A 21,767-nucleotide genomic window follows, 5' to 3' on the forward strand; every position below is an offset into this window, starting at 1 on the left:
CAATGTTTAAAGAGAATATGCTGTAGGGCCTCCGCGGTGGCACAAGGGGTTAAGCACAGCATTATGAAGGTATCCACAGTCTCTGCAGCACAAGTTCGATTGCCTGACCAGCCAGGAAGCTACCCACATGTCACAGCAGACCTCTCCTGACTCTTCTGCTGCTCCCCTCAGCAGTGTACTTCCATCAATCTGCCTGTTCTGTTCCCCACTAATTCTCTGGTAAATCCTCTCACCCCCCACACCTCTGGCCTGTACCCCAGTTCTTGTATGCATAAATAAATAAATCTTTTTTTAAAAAAAGAGAGAATATGCTGTAAATCACCTGACAGGGGAGGCTATGCTATTTTCCTATTTAAAACCCGCTCAATTTACTGATGAGTCTATTAAAAGTAAGGTTTACTGTATTTCCCTTCCTGTTGTCAGGAAAGAAATGCAATTTTAAAAAAACCTTAAGTTACTATGGAAATGAACTGCTTTAGTTATCTACTGGGTCTAAAAACACACAGAAAACCTTAGTAGCTGTCTTCCTTTTTTTAATCTTTTCCTACCCTACTTGGGTTACCTTTGCCATAGAAATGACAGATCATATTGATAATACTGCTGAGTTTACAAGTGCTGCAGTGAGGTCAGAGCAAGAAGAGGAAACGTTGAAATTAGAACGGAAGCCTTGAAGATAAATATAAAAGAAATGTTCCCTTTGTATCTTAGTGTTTCATTTATGAGTTATTTCCCCAAGTACTTCCAGTTGATGTGACTCTGTAACTCTCCTATGCAGCCTAACAGTTAATATAAGCTCATCTTCTTCAATGTACAGGGAGAGATTTATTGAGCTGATAATATTTGCTCACTCTTCTATTCAGTGATGATTTATTTAAACTCTCCAACTAATTTAAATTTAATAAAAAAGGAACTTTGCACATTGCTTTATTGAAGTTAGATTCATCATCTCCAAAAACACTGCAGTCTTTGAGATTAGTGCACAAGTGGCAATAACTGTTACTGGATTTAATTAAAAACAACAAATCATTTGGTCAGTGATAATGGATGCTCCACACAACCTATTGGCTACATGGCTATTTAAAGAGCCAATATTTCAATCTTAAAACATTTGATTAGGCAAGATTATTGGACTGATGACTGTTCTATAAAGCAATGGTTTTCCTTTGATGTGGGGCCATGAGAACTAGCTGGCCAGTGGGAAAATCAGCACTGGTTTGTGTCTCCTTAATTTGAGGACTAAGGGGGAAAAAAAAAAACAGGGTGGCATTTTGTGGATGAAAGTCAGTAACGGAGGGGATTTTCTGGGGAAGTCATTTACTGCTAATTATAGAATGTGCCCACAGCTCTCTGTGCTACTATGAGCTTTGAACTCAGCTCTTTTATGCAGGACAAGAGATGGATTAAAAAGTGTTGAGATTTATGTGTAGCTATTCATAGTGCGACCATCATTTATCTCTTACTTGAACTTTTCAGAGGGAATAGCCTCTCATGCCTGCTTCTCCCCTTTTCTATCTCCTCTCCAGTGTATGGCCTGATTACCTGATAAGGGAGGAAGATGCAGTCAATGAAGGTATGTGCTCATCCATCTAAGATGACCACAAAAGGAGCGCTTTCTTTGAAATAAACAAATGAGATCTTTGGACTGTTTGAACTAATAAGTATTTCTACAAATCCGCAGGAGAAATCACGTAATGTTCATGTCTTATAAATCACACATGAGATAGGATTGGGTTCAGGAAGCCAAGCGACAGGTGATGAGACAGATGAGTGAAGAAAGGAGTTAGCTCTAAGTCTGATTGGTCCTATATCCTCCAAGTAATCTTTTTTTCTGCAGGGAAATTTCAGAGAGCAGGGATTCACAGGTGATCCAAAGTGGAGGCAAACAATCCTGGCAGACGTGAGTGTGCCCCATCCCCTTCTGATCTGGAATGTTCCAGAGTCCCACCTCCTTTCAGGTATGAAGCAAATTTTAATTGAACAAATATATATATATTATCATATATAATATTAAAAATATATATTTAATGTTAACTACACATAATAATAATCTGTTGACTGATTATTTTGCTGAAATCAGAACTTAGAGTTTAGCTAATAAAACTCATGCATACTGCTTGATGTCCACCCAAAATCATTCCTGTGACCTTTCGACATAAGAACTTTGGACTAGAAGAGCGGACTCCTATGTGATGCTTGTCTCTACGATAACAGGCTCCTTTCCTCACTGCTCACCTTTCCCTTCACCTTCCTACCCACAGGTGACCTGTGCCACTCTGCTTTTTCTATTTTTTTCATCTTTTTGGCAAGAGCTTAATTATGAATGTTTTAGTAGTCACTGACTGATCATCTTTCCCTGGGATCTTCACCCTTAGACTAATATAGAACTGGAGAGTAAATGAGGTATGTCTTTAAAGATATTTCAGGCGTTCCCCTCTGAATAAAGAGATGTGAGGAAGAAAGAAATGTTAAATAACAAAAATCTAACCAAGTTAATTGGCTCCATTAAATGATTCATGAGTCGGGCAGCATCCCAGCTAGCAAGCAGAAAGGTGCCCTGATAAGCCATACAAAATGAACATTTTTATAGGCAAAATTGGGGAAAGGGAATTATTTTAGGCTTGAGTAACCTACCTATGGGGATGGAAAAAATGACAGATTAGCTCATCTTCCTTTGGGAATGGAAAAGTTTACTTCATTGGTGCTGACCAGAAAGTTCCATACTGGGAGATTTCTCAAAATATGATAAATGGATCTACCATATGATCCAGCAATTCCACCCTTAGGTATCTACCCAAAGAAAGAAAAGACACTGATTCAAGGGACATATACACTCCTATGTTGTTATTGCAGCACTCTTTACAATAGCCAAGCTGTGGAAACAACCTAAGTGCCCAAAGACTGATGACTGGATTAGGATGACAAGGTATATATATCCCCAGTGGAACACCACTCATCTATAATACAAGATAACTCTTGCCATCTGTGACTACATGGATGGAACTGGAAGGGATGATTCTAAGCAAAATAAGTCAGAAGGAGAAAGACAAATACCTGGAGTCACTTAATGTGGAATAAAGTGAGACAAAACAAAGTGTCAAATAAAGTCAAATCAAAAATAAGCCCTAGGAAACTGACTATGGAACTGAGGCTACCGGAGTAGAGGGGAGAGCACAGTGTGGAGCGAACACCATGGACTATAGTAGAGGACTGTGGGTGTCCTGGTGGTGGGCATGGTGGGTAACAACACATGAAGTATATGGTCCTATATCTCCAAATCATATGCAGTGTTATAAATCAGTGTTACCTCAATAATGATGATGATGATGATGATAACAATAATAAAATAAAAATAAATAAAAAGGAAATTCCATATTGTCCACTTAAGACAACATTCTTGGTACAAACTAAAACTGCAGTTAGGTTAGGTACTGAGTCTTGGTGGCCTTAGCACAAGCATGTCCATTTGACAATTGTCCTTGTTTTAATAGAGGACTAGAAAGCGACTTCTCACCTCAGAGAGTGCCTTTCTCCTTTCGAGGACCAAGTTGATTTCAAAGCTCAGTGTTTTCTTCTTCTTTTTTTTTTTTTTTTTTTTAAAGATTTATTTATTTATTTATACAAGCACTGGGTACAGTGAAAAGTGCGGGAGAATGAGAGAATTCACCAGAGCCAGAGCGGGGAGCAGAACAAGCAGACTGACAAAACACACTTCTGAGGGGAGCAGTGGGCACGGCAGGAGAGGCCTGCGCACCATGTGGGACCCTTGCCGGTGGCCGGGAATTGAACCAGCACTGCAGAGGCTGCAGGCAGCTTCGCAGCCCAGCGCTCAACCACTGCGCCACCAGGGGAGGCCCTCAGAGTTTTCTTCTAAGACATAAACTGGAATGGTTTGATCCCACATTTTTTTCCTACAAGCATAGATATTTTTGCATGAACATCACTTACTTGTAAACGCCAAAAACTAAAATGAAAAGAATGCATGGATCCTGCCACCTATTTATTCTATGAAGGTAGAAATAGGCCACTTAATATCAGGACACAAGTGCCGATGCAAATCTGAAAGAAAAATGGGAGCTTGGATTTTGCACGAAACCTTTTGTTAATGCTGAGAGTTTATAACAAAGGCACAGCTCCCTTTTTGCTGGGGCTGTATAATTATAAGAAGTGAAATACAGCAGATTCCCTCAGCAGGATTGAAATTTATGGTGAGGATTCAGAGGACAGCCTTTGAGATTCATGGGCTTCTCAATGTGCAGGCCAGAGATTGCTCAAATGGTAATTTTTATTTTCCTTTGTAGCTATGTCTATAATTTTGTTTATACCTCCTGCCAAATATAATTTAGAAGAGTAGAATATTACATGTTCAGTGATTGGAAAGGCCAAGGCGATGGAACATAAACATGAACTCTTGATAGCATTAGAATGCAAGGAATAGGGCCTCCCCTGGTGGCGCAGGTGGTGGAGTGCAGCGCTGTGAAGCTGTCCACAGTCTCTGCAGTGCTGGTTTGATCCTGGTCGGCTGGCGAGGGTCCCACATGGAGCCATAGACCTCTCCTGACTCACCCGCTGCTCCCCTCAGCAGTGTATTTTGTCAGTCTGCCTGGTCTGTTCCCTGCTCTGTCTCTGGTGAATGCTCTCACCCTCCCGCGCTTCTGGCCTATACTCCAGTTCTTGTATGAATGAATAAATAAATCTTTAAAAAAAAGAAGATTGTGAGGAATACAGGACACTGACTATGTGCCTTCATTGAAGGAAGAGCTTGAGAACAAGCCCGGCTTTTTGGTCTCCATTTGTGCCTGGAGGAGTCACTTTTCCATCCAGGAGCTCGGGCAGTTGGAAGAGTGGTGAGTCCAGTGATTGGCAGTTAAGATTTAATGCCCTTCTGGGTCCTGCAGGCATCAAAGCTGAGGTGCTTTGAAAATAGGCCCCAGTTCCCTACTTATCCTCCCTCCAGAATGAGAAAGGAAACATAATCATCTTGTACAGAGGACACTTATGGGTACAGGACACACTCAAATGGGGAGCTGCTCAGCCTGTGGGTGTAGGAAGAGCCCACAGAAGGCAAAAGGTCAACTCATAATACCAAAGGTCATCAAAACTCAGTGTTTGTGTATGGCCTTTCCCCAACAAGCCCCCTCCTTAAGATTTGAGAATCCTGCGGGAAAATTGAGTACCAGTTATGCCACATGATTCAATAAGTTTCCAAACTTAAGTTTAGCCTATGTTGCAGAGATACTCTTAGTTCTTTGCTACAAACGTAGATTTATCGATGATTTCACACATGTGTGGACTTGGGAGTTTTCTTTTTAAAACTCAAAAACTAAAATAAAATGCAAAGATATGGGGGTAAGTAGAGGAGTAATTATTTTTTCTGGATTGACCAGAGTTGATATTTGATTAATTTCAAATGACCCATAGCTCTTATAAAAGGCACATGAATCTGTTTCCTTATACCACAACTAAGGATTCTGCATCAAGATGTATTGCCACTAAGCCTTAACATATAACTACAGAAATCTCAGGAGTGTGCAATGTGTCTGTGTGTATCTCCTTTATGAGACTAATTGGCAATGAATGCAATAATATTAGTAAAGCATTTAACATAGTCTGGGTGTACCGTAAGGTGACTTCCGTTATTTAATTGTCTGCTTTTGTTCCTTCCTAGTTAGGATGGAAGGAGGGGAAATAGGGAGAAAGCGCCCTATCCATGGTGCAGAGGGGAGGAAAGCATATTCTGGTAGGTGGGGTAGGGGAAGACAGGACGCCCAGCCCTCAGTGCCAGCCAAGGTTGCCCCTGTTTGTACCTGTCTGCTGCTTCATGCAAAATTGTGTCCTCTCTTCTTTTGCTAGTAATTATTTTAAATTGAAAAACTAGACCTTCTCATAAATAAGAGGTCAAGCAATCACAAAGACTATATTAAATAAAGAACAAATAACCAAGTTACAAGTATTCCTCGGATAGTAATTAGTTGCAACCATTTGCCATAATGTAAAATGCATCACTTTTCAAGAGCACCAAAATTAATTGTATTCCAAATTGGTTTCTATCTTAGGTTGTCAATTCACTTTCTTTCCTACAAATCTTTCGTGGTTAAAGACATTTTAGTGCTGTTCGGAAATAGCAGGATCACTGTCCCATTATTCTTACATTAATAATCATATTTTTTAATTACTTAGATTCTCTCCCTGAGGAAGAAACTGATTGCTCTCAAATTATAAATGTCTACAATAGTCATCTCCCCCATGCACAAGGCAGTTAGAGAGGAAAATTTCCCTCCAAATTCTATCATTCAAATGGGTCCCAAGGCAACAGCAGAGATGCACTGTGATGAGAGCCAAAGAATTTTCAGATAAGTGGGATTGAAGGCTAAGCCAGATGGGACAGCTTTTGTTTTTAAAATTTGGTATTGTCAGGAAAGGCAAATGGGAAATGATTGTGTCTTTTGCCCTCATCAGGCACATCTGGGAGCATGGAGAGATGAGCCAGCTGTGTGGACCACGCTTCTGGCTTCCGTACGTGGGATTCTGTAACATGTGCCTGCTGGACACGCCTCATTCCAGATAATCCAGTGTCTTGCCTGAGTACCCTGATCTTGGCCTTCTGCCTCCCTTCCTTGGAAAGATTCTTTCTGCCAGGAGTTTTCTTTTCAAATATAGATGAACTGAATCAGAGCCCACACCCCAACCACTTTCTCTTTCAACATCTCTTTGTTCTACTCTGTTGTAATCACCTCAGAGCCAGGTACCAGACAACGAGGTACTCCCTTGAGCCCCAGAATCCTAAAATTATTTAAAGGAGCCCAAGCCAAGCCTGCTGACTCTGCTTCAGATTCCTCCTTATGGAAACCACAACAAAGGCTCTTGCCCACGTTCACCTTCCTCTCGCTCTGCCCCATGTCCGATGCCAGCTCTCCTGTCTGGCCCCCATGGTCTCTTGAAATCCCTGAGTATAAAACTATCATTCAGTGGCACTTGTCTCCTGATCTGTTGGCCTTACCATACCTAAAAATAATGAAACTGAAACAAGAAAAGAGGCAAATCTGAGAGAGTTGGTTAATGAGGGTCTCTGCTGTGTGCCCTGGAGGTTCTGGGAAGAATGGGCTGGCAAGGGTGACCTGCCACCAATTTGCAGGGAGTATTATAGGGGAGTGAGATGATCCTATGAGGAAGCCATGTCTCCAGTCTAGAAATGGGTGGGGGAAGGTGTATTCCAGAGACTGGGGTTACCCACAAATCGAAGGCCTGGAGGAAAGGAGTAGGGGGACTCAGAGAATAAAAGAAACCAGAATTATAAAAATCAAAGCAATATGCGGACTTATTTGGGTCTGATTCAAAGCAAATCAACTGTGAAATGCTGTCTCCGAGACAACTGGGAAGATTTAGTAAGGACTGGGTATTAGGTGGAGGTAATGGCTCACTAACAGTTGATTCTGTTAGGTATAATTAGGTCATAGTGGTGACAGTAAAAAAAAAAAAGTCATTATCAGAGACACGAAGTATTTAAGGAGTGATATGACACATCTTTCAAATTCTCTAGCAAGCAACCTAGCACAAAATCAAACAAAATATAAATGGAAGTGAGTGTGGTAGATGAAAGCAAAAGATTGATCACTGTTGAAGCTGGAACATGGGTGCATGGATATTCGTTAAACTGCTCTATCATTTTGTTTATTTGGAATTTCCATAATATATTTTTTTAAAAGGTTTTTAGATTTATTTCATTTATTTATGCATACATGAACAGGAGTACAGGCCAGAGGTGCAGGGATGAGAGAATTCACCAGAGACAGAGTGGGAAGCAGAGCAGGTGGATCTACCAAAATACACTGCTGAGATGAGCAGTGGGTGAGACAGGCCAGGTCTGCTTCACCATATGTGGGTTAACTCCATGGCTAGGGTTTGAAACTCTTGCTACAGTGGCTGCCAATAGCTTCATAGTGCTGAGACTTAATCCTTTGTGTCCATAATATATTTTTTTAATCCAGAAAGGAAAGGGGTTGATATTGTGACCTGTCCTGTTAACAGACTTTTATGTTTCTGAAGGAATTATTCTTTAAATATAGCTTGTATTTCTTGGTGGAAAATCCCAGAAATCCCCACACAATCTCATAGTAGGATAAGGTCTGGAACAAGTAAAGAACCAATAAGGACTGACAGTCTGGAAAAGTTTGGGATAGAGTGCCAAGAACTGGTCTGGTCTCTGATGATGGAAATGTTCTCTTTCCTTCCAAAGGCACACAGTCTTGTGAGACTATTAACCTCAACACTGGGTTAAATTCAATTCACAGAGGTAAAGGACATTCTAGAACATCCACAAATAAATACTGAGGGCTTTAATTGCAACAACAACCAAAAGAAAATCATAAGAAGCATATAGCCAAGAGGAAATCACATACAGTTAAATGGCTAGAAAACACATTTACTTAAATGGCGATGCAATTTGGAGTTGTGTCTTAAGTATTGTACTGTGAAATTTCAATTAGGAGCTAAGTGCTGTGAAATGGGCTGTGCTCAAGGACTTTGGCCAGCCATTAGAAGTGCACTAGGATTTTCCCAGTGTGAGAGAGACAGAGAAAAATACCAGGATGAAAATGTGTATTTTGGTTGCATCTAAATGTTTGAATGCCTTTCAGAGGTGTGCTTTCTCTCAGGCATGGTATGATACTGGAGCACCTGTTTATAAATGTGATGAATAAGATAGACACGATGTCGTGTGAAGTGTCAGGCTGGGAATAAAGCAAAAAAGTGAGGAGGTTCCCAGTGACTTGGCACACTTGAGTTCCCTTAATAGAAAGAGAAGGAAAGGACTTCATTATGGTCCCTTCAGGCAGGTTATCATTTGAAACAAAAAGGCAGGAAATGCAAAGTCAAAGCGTATTGGCAACACATTTTGTTTTACTGTAGACAACAGCACCCTAAAATCAGCCACTCCAGAACTGATTGTGATAAAATGGAACCCCTTCAAATGCTTCTTTGTCTCTACCTCCTGGGGTGCCTGGAAAGTAGTTTTATTTCATGACTATTCTTGGAGTTGGTGAATTTTGTCAAAGTTATGGATCTGTCCCTCTGTTTCAGGATGCCAAGATAGGATTGCAGGAAAGGAGTTAACTTTGCCAGATAACATTGAGACCAGCATAGCCATCTTGCTGGAAAATCCCAGAAGATTGCCAACAATGGCCAAGATAATCTTCCTGTCATAGGCTGGAGCTCAATCTGAGTCTTTCTAACTATTGTGTTCATGCAGACGACAAATTCAGCCAGCATCTTTTGCCAGGCATTAGAAGGTGTTGGCAAAACAAGAAAATGAAGACATTTCCAGTCTCATAAAGAAAGAGCATGATGTAGAGAGAAATGTGGGATTTGGAATCTGAGTTATCCAAGCTCAAATTCAGTCCTATAGCTCACAAACTATGTGACCTTGTGCTGATCTAATTAAGTCTTAGTTGGTGTGGGGCTGTTAACAGAATGCCAGAGTGGGTGGTTTAAACAACAAACATTTATTCCTCACAATTCTGGAGGCTGAAGTCCAAGATCAAGGTGCTGGCTGATTCAGTTCCTAGTGAAATGTCTCTTATGGATAGTAGGTCTTTTTAGCTGTACCTACTCATGGTCAAGAGAAAAAGGATGCTGATATCTTCTCCTTATAAGAGTACTGATCTCATGAGGGTGATTCCACCCTGATGACCTAATCACTTCCCCAACCCCCCACCTCCAAACACTATCATATCAGAGGTTGGTGCTTTAATATATGCAATTTGGGGAGACACAATTACTCAGTCAATAATGAGCCTCCTAGCTTCCATTTGTAATGGAAAACTCATTAAATTTGGTGGCCATCAGAATCAATAATAAATAGCAAGTTTTTCTAAGGGGATAGTTATTAAGAAGACAAATATATAATCAGAAAACCATAATGCCACTGAAGATGCCTTAATCAGATCACCCCAAGATTCTCAGAACTGGTCTCCTCCAGATGCCCTGCTCTGGCTTGCAGGGTATTTTGAGCTAAGAGTAATGAAGTCCCTTGAGGCTGAGGAGGAGTTGCTGTCCTTGCCTAAGTCCTTGAACTTAGCCAAAGATGAGATTTTTGAGAAGAGCTTCTGCTCTTCTCCTAATCAGAGAAGTAAGCATTGCTCCTCCTTCTATGAGCTGAAGAGTGTAGTTTGGGGGTCTCACCCAATTGTTGATTTAAGAGTGCACACGTCCTCTCTAAGAATCTCATCTCTTTCAAAGTAAGGATGAGGTCACCCGTCTTGTCTGTCACTTAAAGTTCCCTCCCTTGTTGCCTCTGTTAAATATCCCTGGTCTACTCCAATATTTTTCAATTCTGTAAATTCTCCATACATGTTATTAAATTGATTATTTTTCCTTTTTGTGTGCTACAGTTTTGATTACTTGTCCACTCCAAGACCAATGCAGAGGGTATCAGATGTTTTCCTTTGTGGCCCAAACCATGCACTATATGGTTGGGACATAAAGAAGGTGCAACGGGGGGCCTCCCTGGTTTCGCAGCGGTTGAGCGCTGGGTTGCGAAGCTGCCCGCAGCCTCTGCAGCGCCGGTTTGATCCCTGGCTGCTCCTCGGCCACCAGAGGAGGATCCCACATGGCGCGCAGACCTCTCCTGGTGCCCGCTGCTCCCCTCAGCAGTGTACTTCGGTCTTCTGCCTGCTCTGCTCCCCGCTCTGGCTCTGGTGAATTCTCTCACCCTCCCGCGCTTCTGACTGTACCCAGTGCTTGCATAAATAAATAAATAAATAAATCTTTTAAAAAAAAAAAAAGAAGGTGCAATGGGGGTGGACAGTAGCAGTGATTATCCAGGTGATGACCTCTGAGCGTGTGGCAGGGAAGAGCTGAGGCAGGCGGTAGGTCTGTGGGATTTGGCAGGAAAGCCAGCTGGGGTTGACCTGCCTCACTGACTTGTCAGCGACACCCGTGGCCTCAAATGGAGACCTGGCTTCCTGGATCTTTATCTTCTTCATCTGTAAATCCTCCCACAAATCAATGAAGAGCTTTAAAATCCTTTACCTTGTTTGAAATGGTACATTCACGCGGTTCATGTATCGAAAATGAGAAAAGGAAAAAAAGGTCCGAAAAGTCTCCTTGGGGCCTCTCCTACCTGCCCAGGTTCCATTTCTCCACACCACTACCTGATCCTTCCAGAAACACTTTGTTTTGTTGTCTGTGTCTGGTTTTGTTTTTACAAGTCATGTGTATTTTTTTTCTCTCCTTTTCTTATTTAAGCAAAACGACTGCAGAGAGCACACACTGTTCTACAGTTTGCTCTTTTCACTTAACATATTTTGTGAGAGGATTTTGGAATAAATGCTTGAAAGCTGGTCTCAGAACCCACAAGCTAGAGGGTGAGCTATGGGAAAGTCCTTGTGAGTTGGTTCCAGAGCACAGAGCCCCAGGAGGGATGTTGTCACTGGTGATACCCTGAAACTTGGGTGCCCCAGCCACTGCGTAGTCCCCTGGGATATCACCCACATGTGTGGCTGGCCCTCCAGATGCCCACTGTCTGCCACTCCCCCACCCCAGTGCTCCAGCCCAGGTGACACTCATGTCTTTACAGCTGGATACCCATGAGCCCTGACCCATCCTTCCTCAAGCCAGTGCCACACTTTAAAGAATACAGCCACATGAGGGGCCTCCCTGGTGGTGCAAGGGGTTAAGCAGCAGCACTATGAAGATATCCACAGCTACTGCAGCACTAGAGTTTGATCCCCAGCCAGGGAGTTGACCCACATGGCACAGCAGACCTCTCCTGTCTCTCCCGCTGCTCCCCTCAGAAGTTTATTTCCATTAATCTGCCTGTGCTGTTCCCCACTCTGTCTCTGGTGAATTCTCTCACCCCCTCTGCCCCCATTCCTCTGGCCCATACCCCAGCTCTTGCATGCATAAATAAATAAACCTTTTTTTTTTTTTTTTAAAGAATACAACCACATGAGCATGGCATGTGCCATGCTGGGGGCTTCCAGTCAGACTTTAGAAGCCAACTGTCTCCTTCAGTGGTGCTAATCAGGTCACTACAACAGTAGTCTGGGGTTTTCTCAGTGCGTCTAAAACAGAATTCCTCACCCACAGAGCCCTGTGTTGGCCTTTAAAGCCAGAGTCAGCGGTAGTTAATATGATTTGCCCTGAACAAACCTGTGAGGTTCTTGAAGCTAGGCCTTTACCTTTCTTGGCTCTGGACACCTGTGTCGGGCAGGCGAAGGTGATAGGAATCAACCGTATCTTCCAAAAGCCCCTTGTCATCAGCCAATGATGCACTCAGAAATGAGCCCCTAAACTTCTCTGGACAGACACTCTATAGGGTCAGTCCTCAAGGCCTGTCAGCAACTTGGGCCCCTCACTCAGTACTAGTTGACTGGGTGAGTGGATGGCAAGGTCTTTGAATTCTACTCCTTTTTTAACACAATATAAGGCATGTATCTGCAACCATCCCAGGCCAGGTAGGTCCATCTTTAGTTCTCACAGATGAAAAAATAACTTTGGAGACTTTGGTAGATTTTTACAGGTTTTTAATGCTAAGTTAGGGGACAGATCAGCTTGCTCTCTCAGTGTTTCTCTGGCTGTCTCTTCCCGTTCCCTGTGTTGACACTGTACTGCCTCAGAGTGATGCCACCCTTTCATGCCCTCACCCCTTGGCACAGGTGTCCCTACTTACACAAGCACGTGCCCCGTGCTCCCTGGACCCAGGTGTCCAAAATTATAGGTGCGTATTCAAGGCTACAGGTCCCAGTCATAGATGCTAAGGGTGGGAGGGCATAAAAAACCCAATACTTCATTTATCCTACAGCATGTGATGATGGCAAAGCAAGAAAAATACATAAAACTAAACCCACCACCACAAAAACAATATTTTATTGAAGAGACACAGTAATGTTTAATGGCTGACTCTGAATGTTGTGTGGCCACATAAAAGATCCTTCACCATCTTTCTGTAGCCACTAAGTCAGCGAGCCTTTCACCATGACTGGAGATCATCCTCATCTTTCAGGCTTCCCCCTGATGCCTTTAGTCACCTGGAGGGCAAGCTTCTGCCTAATAAAATGATTTGAAAACACATTTTTGCCTCTCTGTCCCCAGACGTGGACCATTCTTTCAGGAGGGGCACTGTGACAAATGACAAGATCTTCCACTAATCCTTGTCTCCCTTCTAGGTCTATCCAGGTTTTAGACATGCTGGATGCTTTTTGAGTGAATAAATGAAAGAATGAACGAATGAAGTATGACTGCACCCTGACAGTCACCGTGCTTGGAAGGTTAAGAGGATGAGGGCTGTCCCTGTCTGCTCTAAACCTATAACTAAGATTCAGGAGGCAATAAGTGTTTCTCTCATCTGCTGCATCAAGAGTTCTAGCTCTCAGTGACCTGGCTTAAATTTAAATATTCCAGAGTGAGAGAGACACACAGGCTGAAAGGACATTCTCCCTAGTCCTATTGTTAGGGGGAAAAGGATGTCCTAAAGCTAATTCCATACGGGCTTTGTGGACTCCACCCCCACCCCAGACCAAAGCCAAAGCCACTGAGAACTCCAAATCCCATCCCCACCAAAGGGAAGGTGGCTGGGACCTGAGGGTGGGGTTAAGCAGCCAGGTTGGTATAAAGCCAGACACGTGGGCTTTGGGGGCGTTCCCCCATTTTGGCTCTCCACCAGCTCGCAGTGTCTGGCCAGCTCGGAGAGTGCTTTTTGGGTCTCCAGGTCGGCGGATCGGGTAGGACGCATTAAAGACCTTATTTCCCTATTTTCTCCCTGAGTTGTACATTTTCCTTATTTCCTTTTCCCTTGTAAATAAACCTTTTATGAACCTTTTGTGTGTGCCTGTAGTGGAGTATTCATAAGTCCCTTGTAAGCGCGCAGGTGAGGACCCACAGCCAGGCAACCTGTTCAATATCGGGGCTGCTCTATAACACTACTGAGCAGGAGGAAGCAATATTTCATTTTTCTACTATTTGTTTTTATGAAACAAACAACATTCGTTATCGAAGATGGTGCGTGGCATTTGTAATGTTCTGGAGATGAATTTGTTTTCACAAAGTGGAAATTAGACAAAAGAAAAATCTAACCGAAGGCAAATGCTAGGGATCACACAAGGTATGCTGTAATTTTCGACACAAGTAAAGAGTCACAGAGACCATAAACACATATCTAGCCTTGAAAAACCATTAGGGAAACATCGCCGGTGGTAACCAGGAGACCCCGCTCTTTCATAACTGGACCTTTTATGACTTGTTTCTATGGTGACGGAAGGTCTGCCATTTAAACACACTATTGTTCCCAGGAGGAGCTGATGAACAAACTACAAAAACTATAAGTGGAATGTTGGGGGAAAAAAAAACAACAAAATTCCTTCCCTTTCTGTCTTTCCTCTCCTACCTCAATTTACTCCAAGGAGGGAAGGGGAATGACTTGAAGAAACATCTCTTGAATTTCAAATCCTTCCACTGAGATTGTTCTGTCTTGAAAAGTGTGAGCCTGTGTCTCTAAATCACAATTTCAATCATTACTAGTTCAGGATGGGTTTCTAAACAAGGGCTGCTTAGGATGACAAATTCAGGACTGGCTGATGATTGAGCAGTGGAACATGTGCACATAGGGAGGAGCAAAAATGTCACCCCAAAATAAAAATTAAAATAAATTATTTAAAAAAGGAAGCAGGCTGCAGTATGAGAACTGGACCAAGAAGGCAGGGCATTGCCTTGTTCACCTCAGCTGGGAGCATGCACGTGGGAGACTCAAATTTTCCCTACTCTGGACCGATTGCCAAAGTGCCTGGAGTATTGATTTTGGAGTGACAAATAAATTTCAGCAAGTAGGTAAAAATGCAGACATGGAATCTGTGAATAGTGGCGCTTGCATTTAAATGCCTAATGTTTACTGACACAGTGGGACTTCTCAGTTTTTTAAAAACACATTTAAATAAAACTCTTGTTTCTTTTGCTGGTGAATGAATTTAGACCTGGCATATGCTAATCAAAATTAATTGAGCCTTAATTTTGTGCTGGATGTTTTGCTTGGTGCAGGGGAATAAGGACCTAGGACACATGCCTGTTCTCAAGGGGGGCCACCCTATTTGGGGTTCTAGGCAGTGTGACAAATACTAGGATGGGAGAAGTGGATTGTCCTGACAGGGCAGAAAATGTCTCCCACATCTGGAGAGACGGTCCCTGAGCTGAGTCTTGAGCAACATGGACACTGAGGAACCTATTTGGAATCAGACACCCCACCATGTCACTATATGTCTGAGAAAGCTGTTGAGGCAGCCTGACTCAGCAATTTCTTATTTCCCCTTATCAGCAATTAGGAAAGAAACAGATCATCTGCTGATTGTTACAAAGACCCCACACTGCAGCCTTCTGTGTACACTTTGTCAATCAGTCCTAAGGAAGACAAATGAACTTAAAAACCAAAGCAAAAAATGCAAAAAATTTAAAAATAAGTGACCCAAACTCTCAGACCATTTCTTTGCTCGATCCCTTAGAACTTCCCCATCCCCCTGTTCCAGCAAGAACACACAGTGGAACCACTCCTGGACTGTGGATCCCATTACAAGGCCTGCTCTCCAACAAGTGAGTTCTTGACTATATCACAGTCTGATTATTCCTCATGGACAGCATGTGGCAACTGGGCAACATGTTCTCAGCAGAGGCCCTGTGCTGTCCTGGCCCCACAGCACCCGTGGGAATGAGCACATCTGGAAGGCAGGCCTGGGTCAGGAAAAGCTTTCTGTGGACTTCCAAACTGGGGAACAGGGGAATTATTACTTAAACAATTTCTCTGGTAGGTGGCAGGATATGTACCAAACAGATCATTCTGATTTCTGATTTAAAAAAAAAAAATCTAAGTAGAAGGGCATGAAGGAAGGCAGCCTGAATGAGAAGAATGTTCATTCATTAAGTTGTAGTTCATTTCTTTGCTCCTCATTTATTTGGTCATTCAACTAATATTTATTTCTTGAGGGTGTTTATGGGTTTCCAGGCTTTGGGGATTTGCAACAAATAAAACAACCAGATGCATGACCTTTGAGGAGTTTCTAATCTAAAGAGGGAGATGGTAAAATAAGGATGTAGTGGTGGATGATTCCAACATCCATGGATAATAGGGGAGATCACCTCAATAGTCAGTGACCCTGAGGAGTTCTGGCTCGTGGGTGTGCAGAAATGAACAGATAGGTCCGGTGATCTCAAATTCATCACAAGGGAGACAGCCAACTCCTGCAAATTGGGACTGGGTGGGGAAGAGATAACATGATCACCAGCAGCCCATGGGTGCTGGGCTGTCCTTGACTCAGCAGGAGACAGATCAGTGCAAGGTCAGTTCTCCCAAGCCAAGAAATGTATGATTTAATTTTTTTCTTTCTGAAAATTGCACTGCAGAGATATAAAGGCTGGGTACCATGGTCAAATCTTCTTTGGTAAGTGTAAAAAGACTGGCTTTACCTTCAGGCAGCAGATACCTGCACACAGGATGGCGCCTGCAAAGCTTTGCTGTTTTGCATACCAAAGTAGGGGATGTGTCCCAGAAAATTTTACAATATATTCACACTAGAGCTTTGGAGTTGGAGCTTTGTGGTCTGGAGGAGAGCATGGGAGTCTTAAAAGCTCCCCTGTTTGCTCCAACATGAAGCATGGGTTGAGTGAGGATTCACAGCAATGGGGCCCTCAATGCCTAAACCAGTTCAAAGTGGGGGACCCAGAGAGACAGTGACATGTGTCCTGGCCGGCTCTTCTGTGTGTCACTGTGTGCTTTCACCAACAGAAATTGAATTGCTGATGGCTGATAACATTCTCTAGATCTAATGATGCCCTCGGTTTTGCAAATAAAATTTCCATGAGAAATAGGAGGGTCATGTCTTTGTACCCCTTACCAGTTTCAGAAGGCTGTGACGTGGACCCTGCACAGCGGCTCTCCTGCCCCTCTGAGCGCTCTTGGGCACACGGGGAAAAGGGGTCAGTCGCCCTGCCATGCCCAGGCACCACTGCAGCTCCTGCCCCAACCTCCTCACCAGCTTTGTGGCTGCGCCATACATCACTGTTACCATGCAAATTGAAAAATCTGCCTGTGGCTCCTGAAAGGAGAAATCTCCCACAAATGTGGATTTCCATGGAAACCAAACTCAAAATGCAACAGGAAGGAGGGAGAAATTAGACCTGCTACCTAGTTTTCGCCAGTGAAACAGTTTCTCATTATCACTGTCCCCCCATTTCTTTAAGTGTATTCAATTTTAGAGCCGAGTGGTTTGTTTTTGTACCTTCTTCTCGGTGGGGTTCTAGGAGTTCAATTTATTTAGCCTGGTAAAGGATGATTTATTTATAGGGCTTATCTTTGAGAAAAGGTATCATATGGAGTATGGAGAATTTTCTCATTATTATTAAAGAAAGACAAAAAATGAACCGTCATCCAGCAGGAAGAATGCATGTAGGTTTTAAGGAAGAGTTTCCCAATTGATATGCTAAAATGCTATTTAGAGATTCCAGGGAGGACGGAGAATATTGCCTCTGGGAATCCTGTCTTGTAGACTAGTGACCTCCCCCACTGGCTTGGCCATGCCACAGCAGGGCAGACTAGGTGGTTTAAACAACAGGGGTTCATTCACTCACAATTCTGGAGACTGAAGTCTGGAATCAAGACTCTCAAATGCAGTTTCTCTTGAGGTCTCTCTCAGCAGAAGACTCTCTTCTTCTGTCTACAGGGTCTTCCCTCTGGGTGTGTCCAGGTGCAAATCTTTTTTTTTTCTTTTTTTTTTTTTTAGAGGCATGTTTTATCCATTTATTCATTTATTTGTTTGTTTGTTTGTTTTGTTTACACATGCACTGGGTACAGTCAGAAGCGCGGGAGGGTGAGAGAATTCACCAGAGCCAGAGCGGGGAGCAGAGCAGGCAGAAAGACCGAAATACACTGCTGAGGGGAGCAGCAGGCGACAGGAGAGGTCTGCGCGCCATGTGGGACCCTCCTCCGGTGGCCGGGGAGCAGCCGGGGATCGAACCGGCGCCGCAGAGGCCGCTGGCAGCTTCGCAACCCAGCGCTCAACCGCTGCGCCACCGGGGAGGCCCAGGTGCTAATTTTTTTTTTTTTTTTTTTTTTTATAAGAAGACCAGTCTGCCTGGATTAGCACCCACCTGAGGACCTCCTTTTAACCTAATTAGCTTCTTAAAGTGGTAGTTAAAGGTTAATCTCTGAACACAGTCACATTCTGAGGTTCTGGGGATTAGGACTCCTACATATGAAATTTGGGGGAACACAATTTAGTTCACAGCAGATAGATTGATTCCATTTCGAGCAGACGATTTAGAATTTACCACATCAGAGATAAAGGAAATTTTGCTTAGAAATCTGGCCACAAAGCTGGATTTCTCGGACAGCACACGAGGACCTGCAGGAGTCACTCAGCGCAGCCCACCGGGAGGGGAGGAAGAGGAAGCCCTGCACGCTCCCTCCCCATCCTGTCAGTGCATATAGATTGTGTGGAAGTCTCCAGAAGGACGTGCCACTGAAATGAATATGACATTGCTCTGCCTGGGACATGTCCTAGGCGTGACAGTGTCTGAAAGCGACACTGCAGTCCCCTCAGCACAAGAAGAGACGTGATTCCATGTAGGTCAATAGCCCCTCACAGGATGTGCTTCTTCACATCATTCTGGAACACCTTCCCCCAAATTCTGCAGTTGTGATCTGGTGACAGTGATTCTAGGAATCTCCTTACTTACATCATTCTCTTAGGTCTTTGAAGTGATAAGGCAGAGGACCTGGACTCCTCCAGTTGGAGACCAGCTACTGGAGCTTGCATTCATTGAAAAACCAGGTGGGGGTGGTGGCCTCTCAATGTTTGTGAGCAAAAGGACTGTTTTGACTTTTATTGGAAGTGCAGTCTTATTGAGGAGCTTTATCTTGCCTTCAGAGCTGTGATGCTGGAGCATCTCTTTTTAATAAGCACCCAGTGTTAAATTTTAATCTGATTCTCCTGTGACCACACCGAAAGCAATGATGTAGATAGACCCTTCTGCTAGGAGTGTGGTCCCTGCATCATCTGGAAGGTATGGGAATTTCAGAATCTCATCCCCATGACAGCATAACAAAGTGAGGATCTGAATTCTCATCCAAGTCTGAGCAGCTCTGTTTGACCAGGACTGTATCTTTGTGGTCCTGTGGACGTGGTAATGGTGGGATGGTCTGAATCAATCCTTAAGAGGATGCTTGAAAAATACCCAAATACTTCAGAAATTATCATTAGTCACACTGAGGAAGTTGCTATCAAAAACTAGGATATTTTTCTTTTTTTCTGGCTTATTTCACTGAGCATGATGATCCCTTCCAGCTCCATCCATGTTGCTGCAAATTGCATGCATTTATCTTTTTTGATAGCTGAGTAATATTCCACTGTGCATATGTACCACATCTTCTTGATCCGGTCATCTATTTTAAGGCATTTGGGTTGTTTCCATAGCTTACCTATTGTAAATAGTGCCACGATAAACACAGGGGTGCAGATGCCCTTTTGAATTAATGTTTCTGTGTCCTAAGGAAAAAGGAAAATACCAGATGGTTGCACTCATAGCAGGAATTTAGAAAACCTAAATAAGGGACCAGGAAAAAGGCTAATTATAATAAAGTAAAAATCAAAATCAATAAGCAGCTATAAACCAGAGACACACTACGGGGTGGTGGGGGGATAGAAGGGAGTAGGATCAAAACAAGGGGGGTGGGAATTGTGGGGACTATAACCAAGATGAAAATGTATACATTGTGCATAAACAAAAAAATGATGTAAAATATTTAAAATTAAAAAAAACTAGGATAGGGGCCTCCTAACCTTAGGCAGCGTTGTAAAACTGTCTACAGCCTCTGCAATGCAGGTTCGATCTCTGCCAGCCGGGGAGATACCCACATGGTATGGCAGACCTCTCCTGTCTCGCCTGCTCCCCCGCCCAGCAGTGTATTTCAGTCAGTCTGCCTGTTCTGCTCCCCACTCTGTCTCTGGTGAATCCTCTCACCCTCCCACACATCTGGCCTGTATCGGGGTTTTTGTATGCATGAATAAATAAATCTTTAAAACAAACAAAAAGAACTAGGATAATCTGAGGTCTTATAGTGCCATCAAGCTAATCAAGTTAGCCAGCATTTTCTAGATGCTGGGAGAAGGTGCCGGACTTCTGGGTAAGAGGCAAAAGGCTGTTTTAGCACAAGAGGCACCACAAACTTGAAATTCATGTTGGTCTCCCTTGCCCTCCACATCCTTTGGGGTGACGCAGAGGAGGGGTGCCCATGCACAGTGAGTTTGTATTATGACTGGGGAACACTGAGCTCCAGAAACCCCAATCAATGTCCAGAAGAAGACATCATCTTTATTATCCTGATAGGGAAATATTTCCACTCTCTGCCCCCCTGGGAGACACAGCCCCTGTCTTCCAAAGCTGTGAGCTGTAAGACAGCCTAGAAACGATAACCTGGAACAAAAGCTGATTTAAGAGGTACAGTAACACCAAGGGGAATTGTGTCCTAGTGGTGAATCTCTTGCCCACCTGATGTTCTCTCAATGTCCATCATTGCAGCAAACGCATGTGCTGGGGTTGACATGATTATCCTTGAGTCAGCACAAGGATAATCAATGAATGGTTTAATTCAGGTATATTTTGAGTCTGAAGGAAACTTGCATGAGGGCATCGCATCTATGTAAAGGTTCTAACTACATCTCACACGTTTCACAACAGAGACCTGTTGGGACTCTGTTTTTCTAGAAAGGTAATGGGTGGGTCAACTCCTCTGTCAGCTTAATCAGATGATGAATTAGTTAACAGAATACAAATTGAACTAGCATTAATATACTAGTGTTTATTTTTTTTTATTTAATTTTTTTTAAGTTTTTTTTTTTGTGGACCCTCGCCGGCGGCCGGGGAACGAACCGGCGCTGCAGAGGCTGCGGGCAGCCTCACAGCCCAGCGCTCAACCGCTGCACCACCAGGGGAGGCCCTACTAGTGTTTATTTTTAATGCTTTACATTTATGTACTTTTATATTCGTTGTCTAATCCTTAAAGCATGATTGCTTCTTTTTTCTTATGAAGATGCTCAGAGATGCAGTAATTTCTTTCAAATCACAGCTATTTCAAGAAGAGTCAGATTCCACATCCAGAGGCTGCAACTGTCTAGGAGGGAAATTTTAACTGGCACATTTATTTAATCAAGGGACAAAATATGGAGCTATCTTGATTCTTACAAATAAAATTCAATACCACAGATTCTACCAGAAAAGAGAGTAACCAAAAGGCACCAATGAATTAATTTTTCCCATCTATACCCATTTTTATGGCAACTTAAACTTCCCAGGGAACATTTTTTTTTTTCTCATATGCAGGATCTTTCATAAGATTTAGCTGCTTCTCATGACATCAGGTCCTCTGGTATCAGGAATCTTATTGAAAGTGAATCTAGAAGGAAAGTTTTGTTGTATTAGAAACCTGACTCTGAATTCATTCACAGTATGCTTCTAAATATTCTACGAGCACCTGTTGTAGTACCATGCTAATGTCCATAAGGCATCTGCGCGGAGCCTTTTCTAAGGAAGCAAACTCTAGCCACAGGCTCATTAAGTCATATTTGGGGGCCTCCCTGGTGGTGCAGCAATTGAGCGCTGGGCTGTGAAGCTGCCCGCAGCCTCTGCAGCACCGGTTCCATGCCCGGCCGCTGGTGAGGGTCCCACATGGCGCGCAGACCTCTCCTGCCACGCCCGCTGCTCCCCTCAGCAGTTTACTTCGTCACTTTGCCTGT

General features: G+C 43.2%; 1 long non-coding RNA gene across 1 annotated transcript; it reads left to right on the forward strand.

The window, feature by feature from the left end:
• Window positions 1-1,529: 1,529 nt before the first annotated feature.
• LOC119245197 (uncharacterized) lies at window positions 1,530-6,960 on the forward strand. Its single transcript, XR_005125202.2, has 4 exons — window positions 1,530-1,570; window positions 1,835-1,955; window positions 4,753-4,844; window positions 6,457-6,960. It is a non-coding gene; the product is annotated as an uncharacterized LOC119245197 (long non-coding RNA).
• Window positions 6,961-21,767: the final 14,807 nt, after the last annotated feature.

The sequence above is a fragment of the Talpa occidentalis genome, unplaced genomic scaffold (assembly GCF_014898055.3).
Source record: "Talpa occidentalis isolate TD23 unplaced genomic scaffold, MPIMG_talOcc4v2.1 talOcc4.14, whole genome shotgun sequence".
NCBI lineage: Eukaryota > Metazoa > Chordata > Mammalia > Eulipotyphla > Talpidae > Talpa > Talpa occidentalis.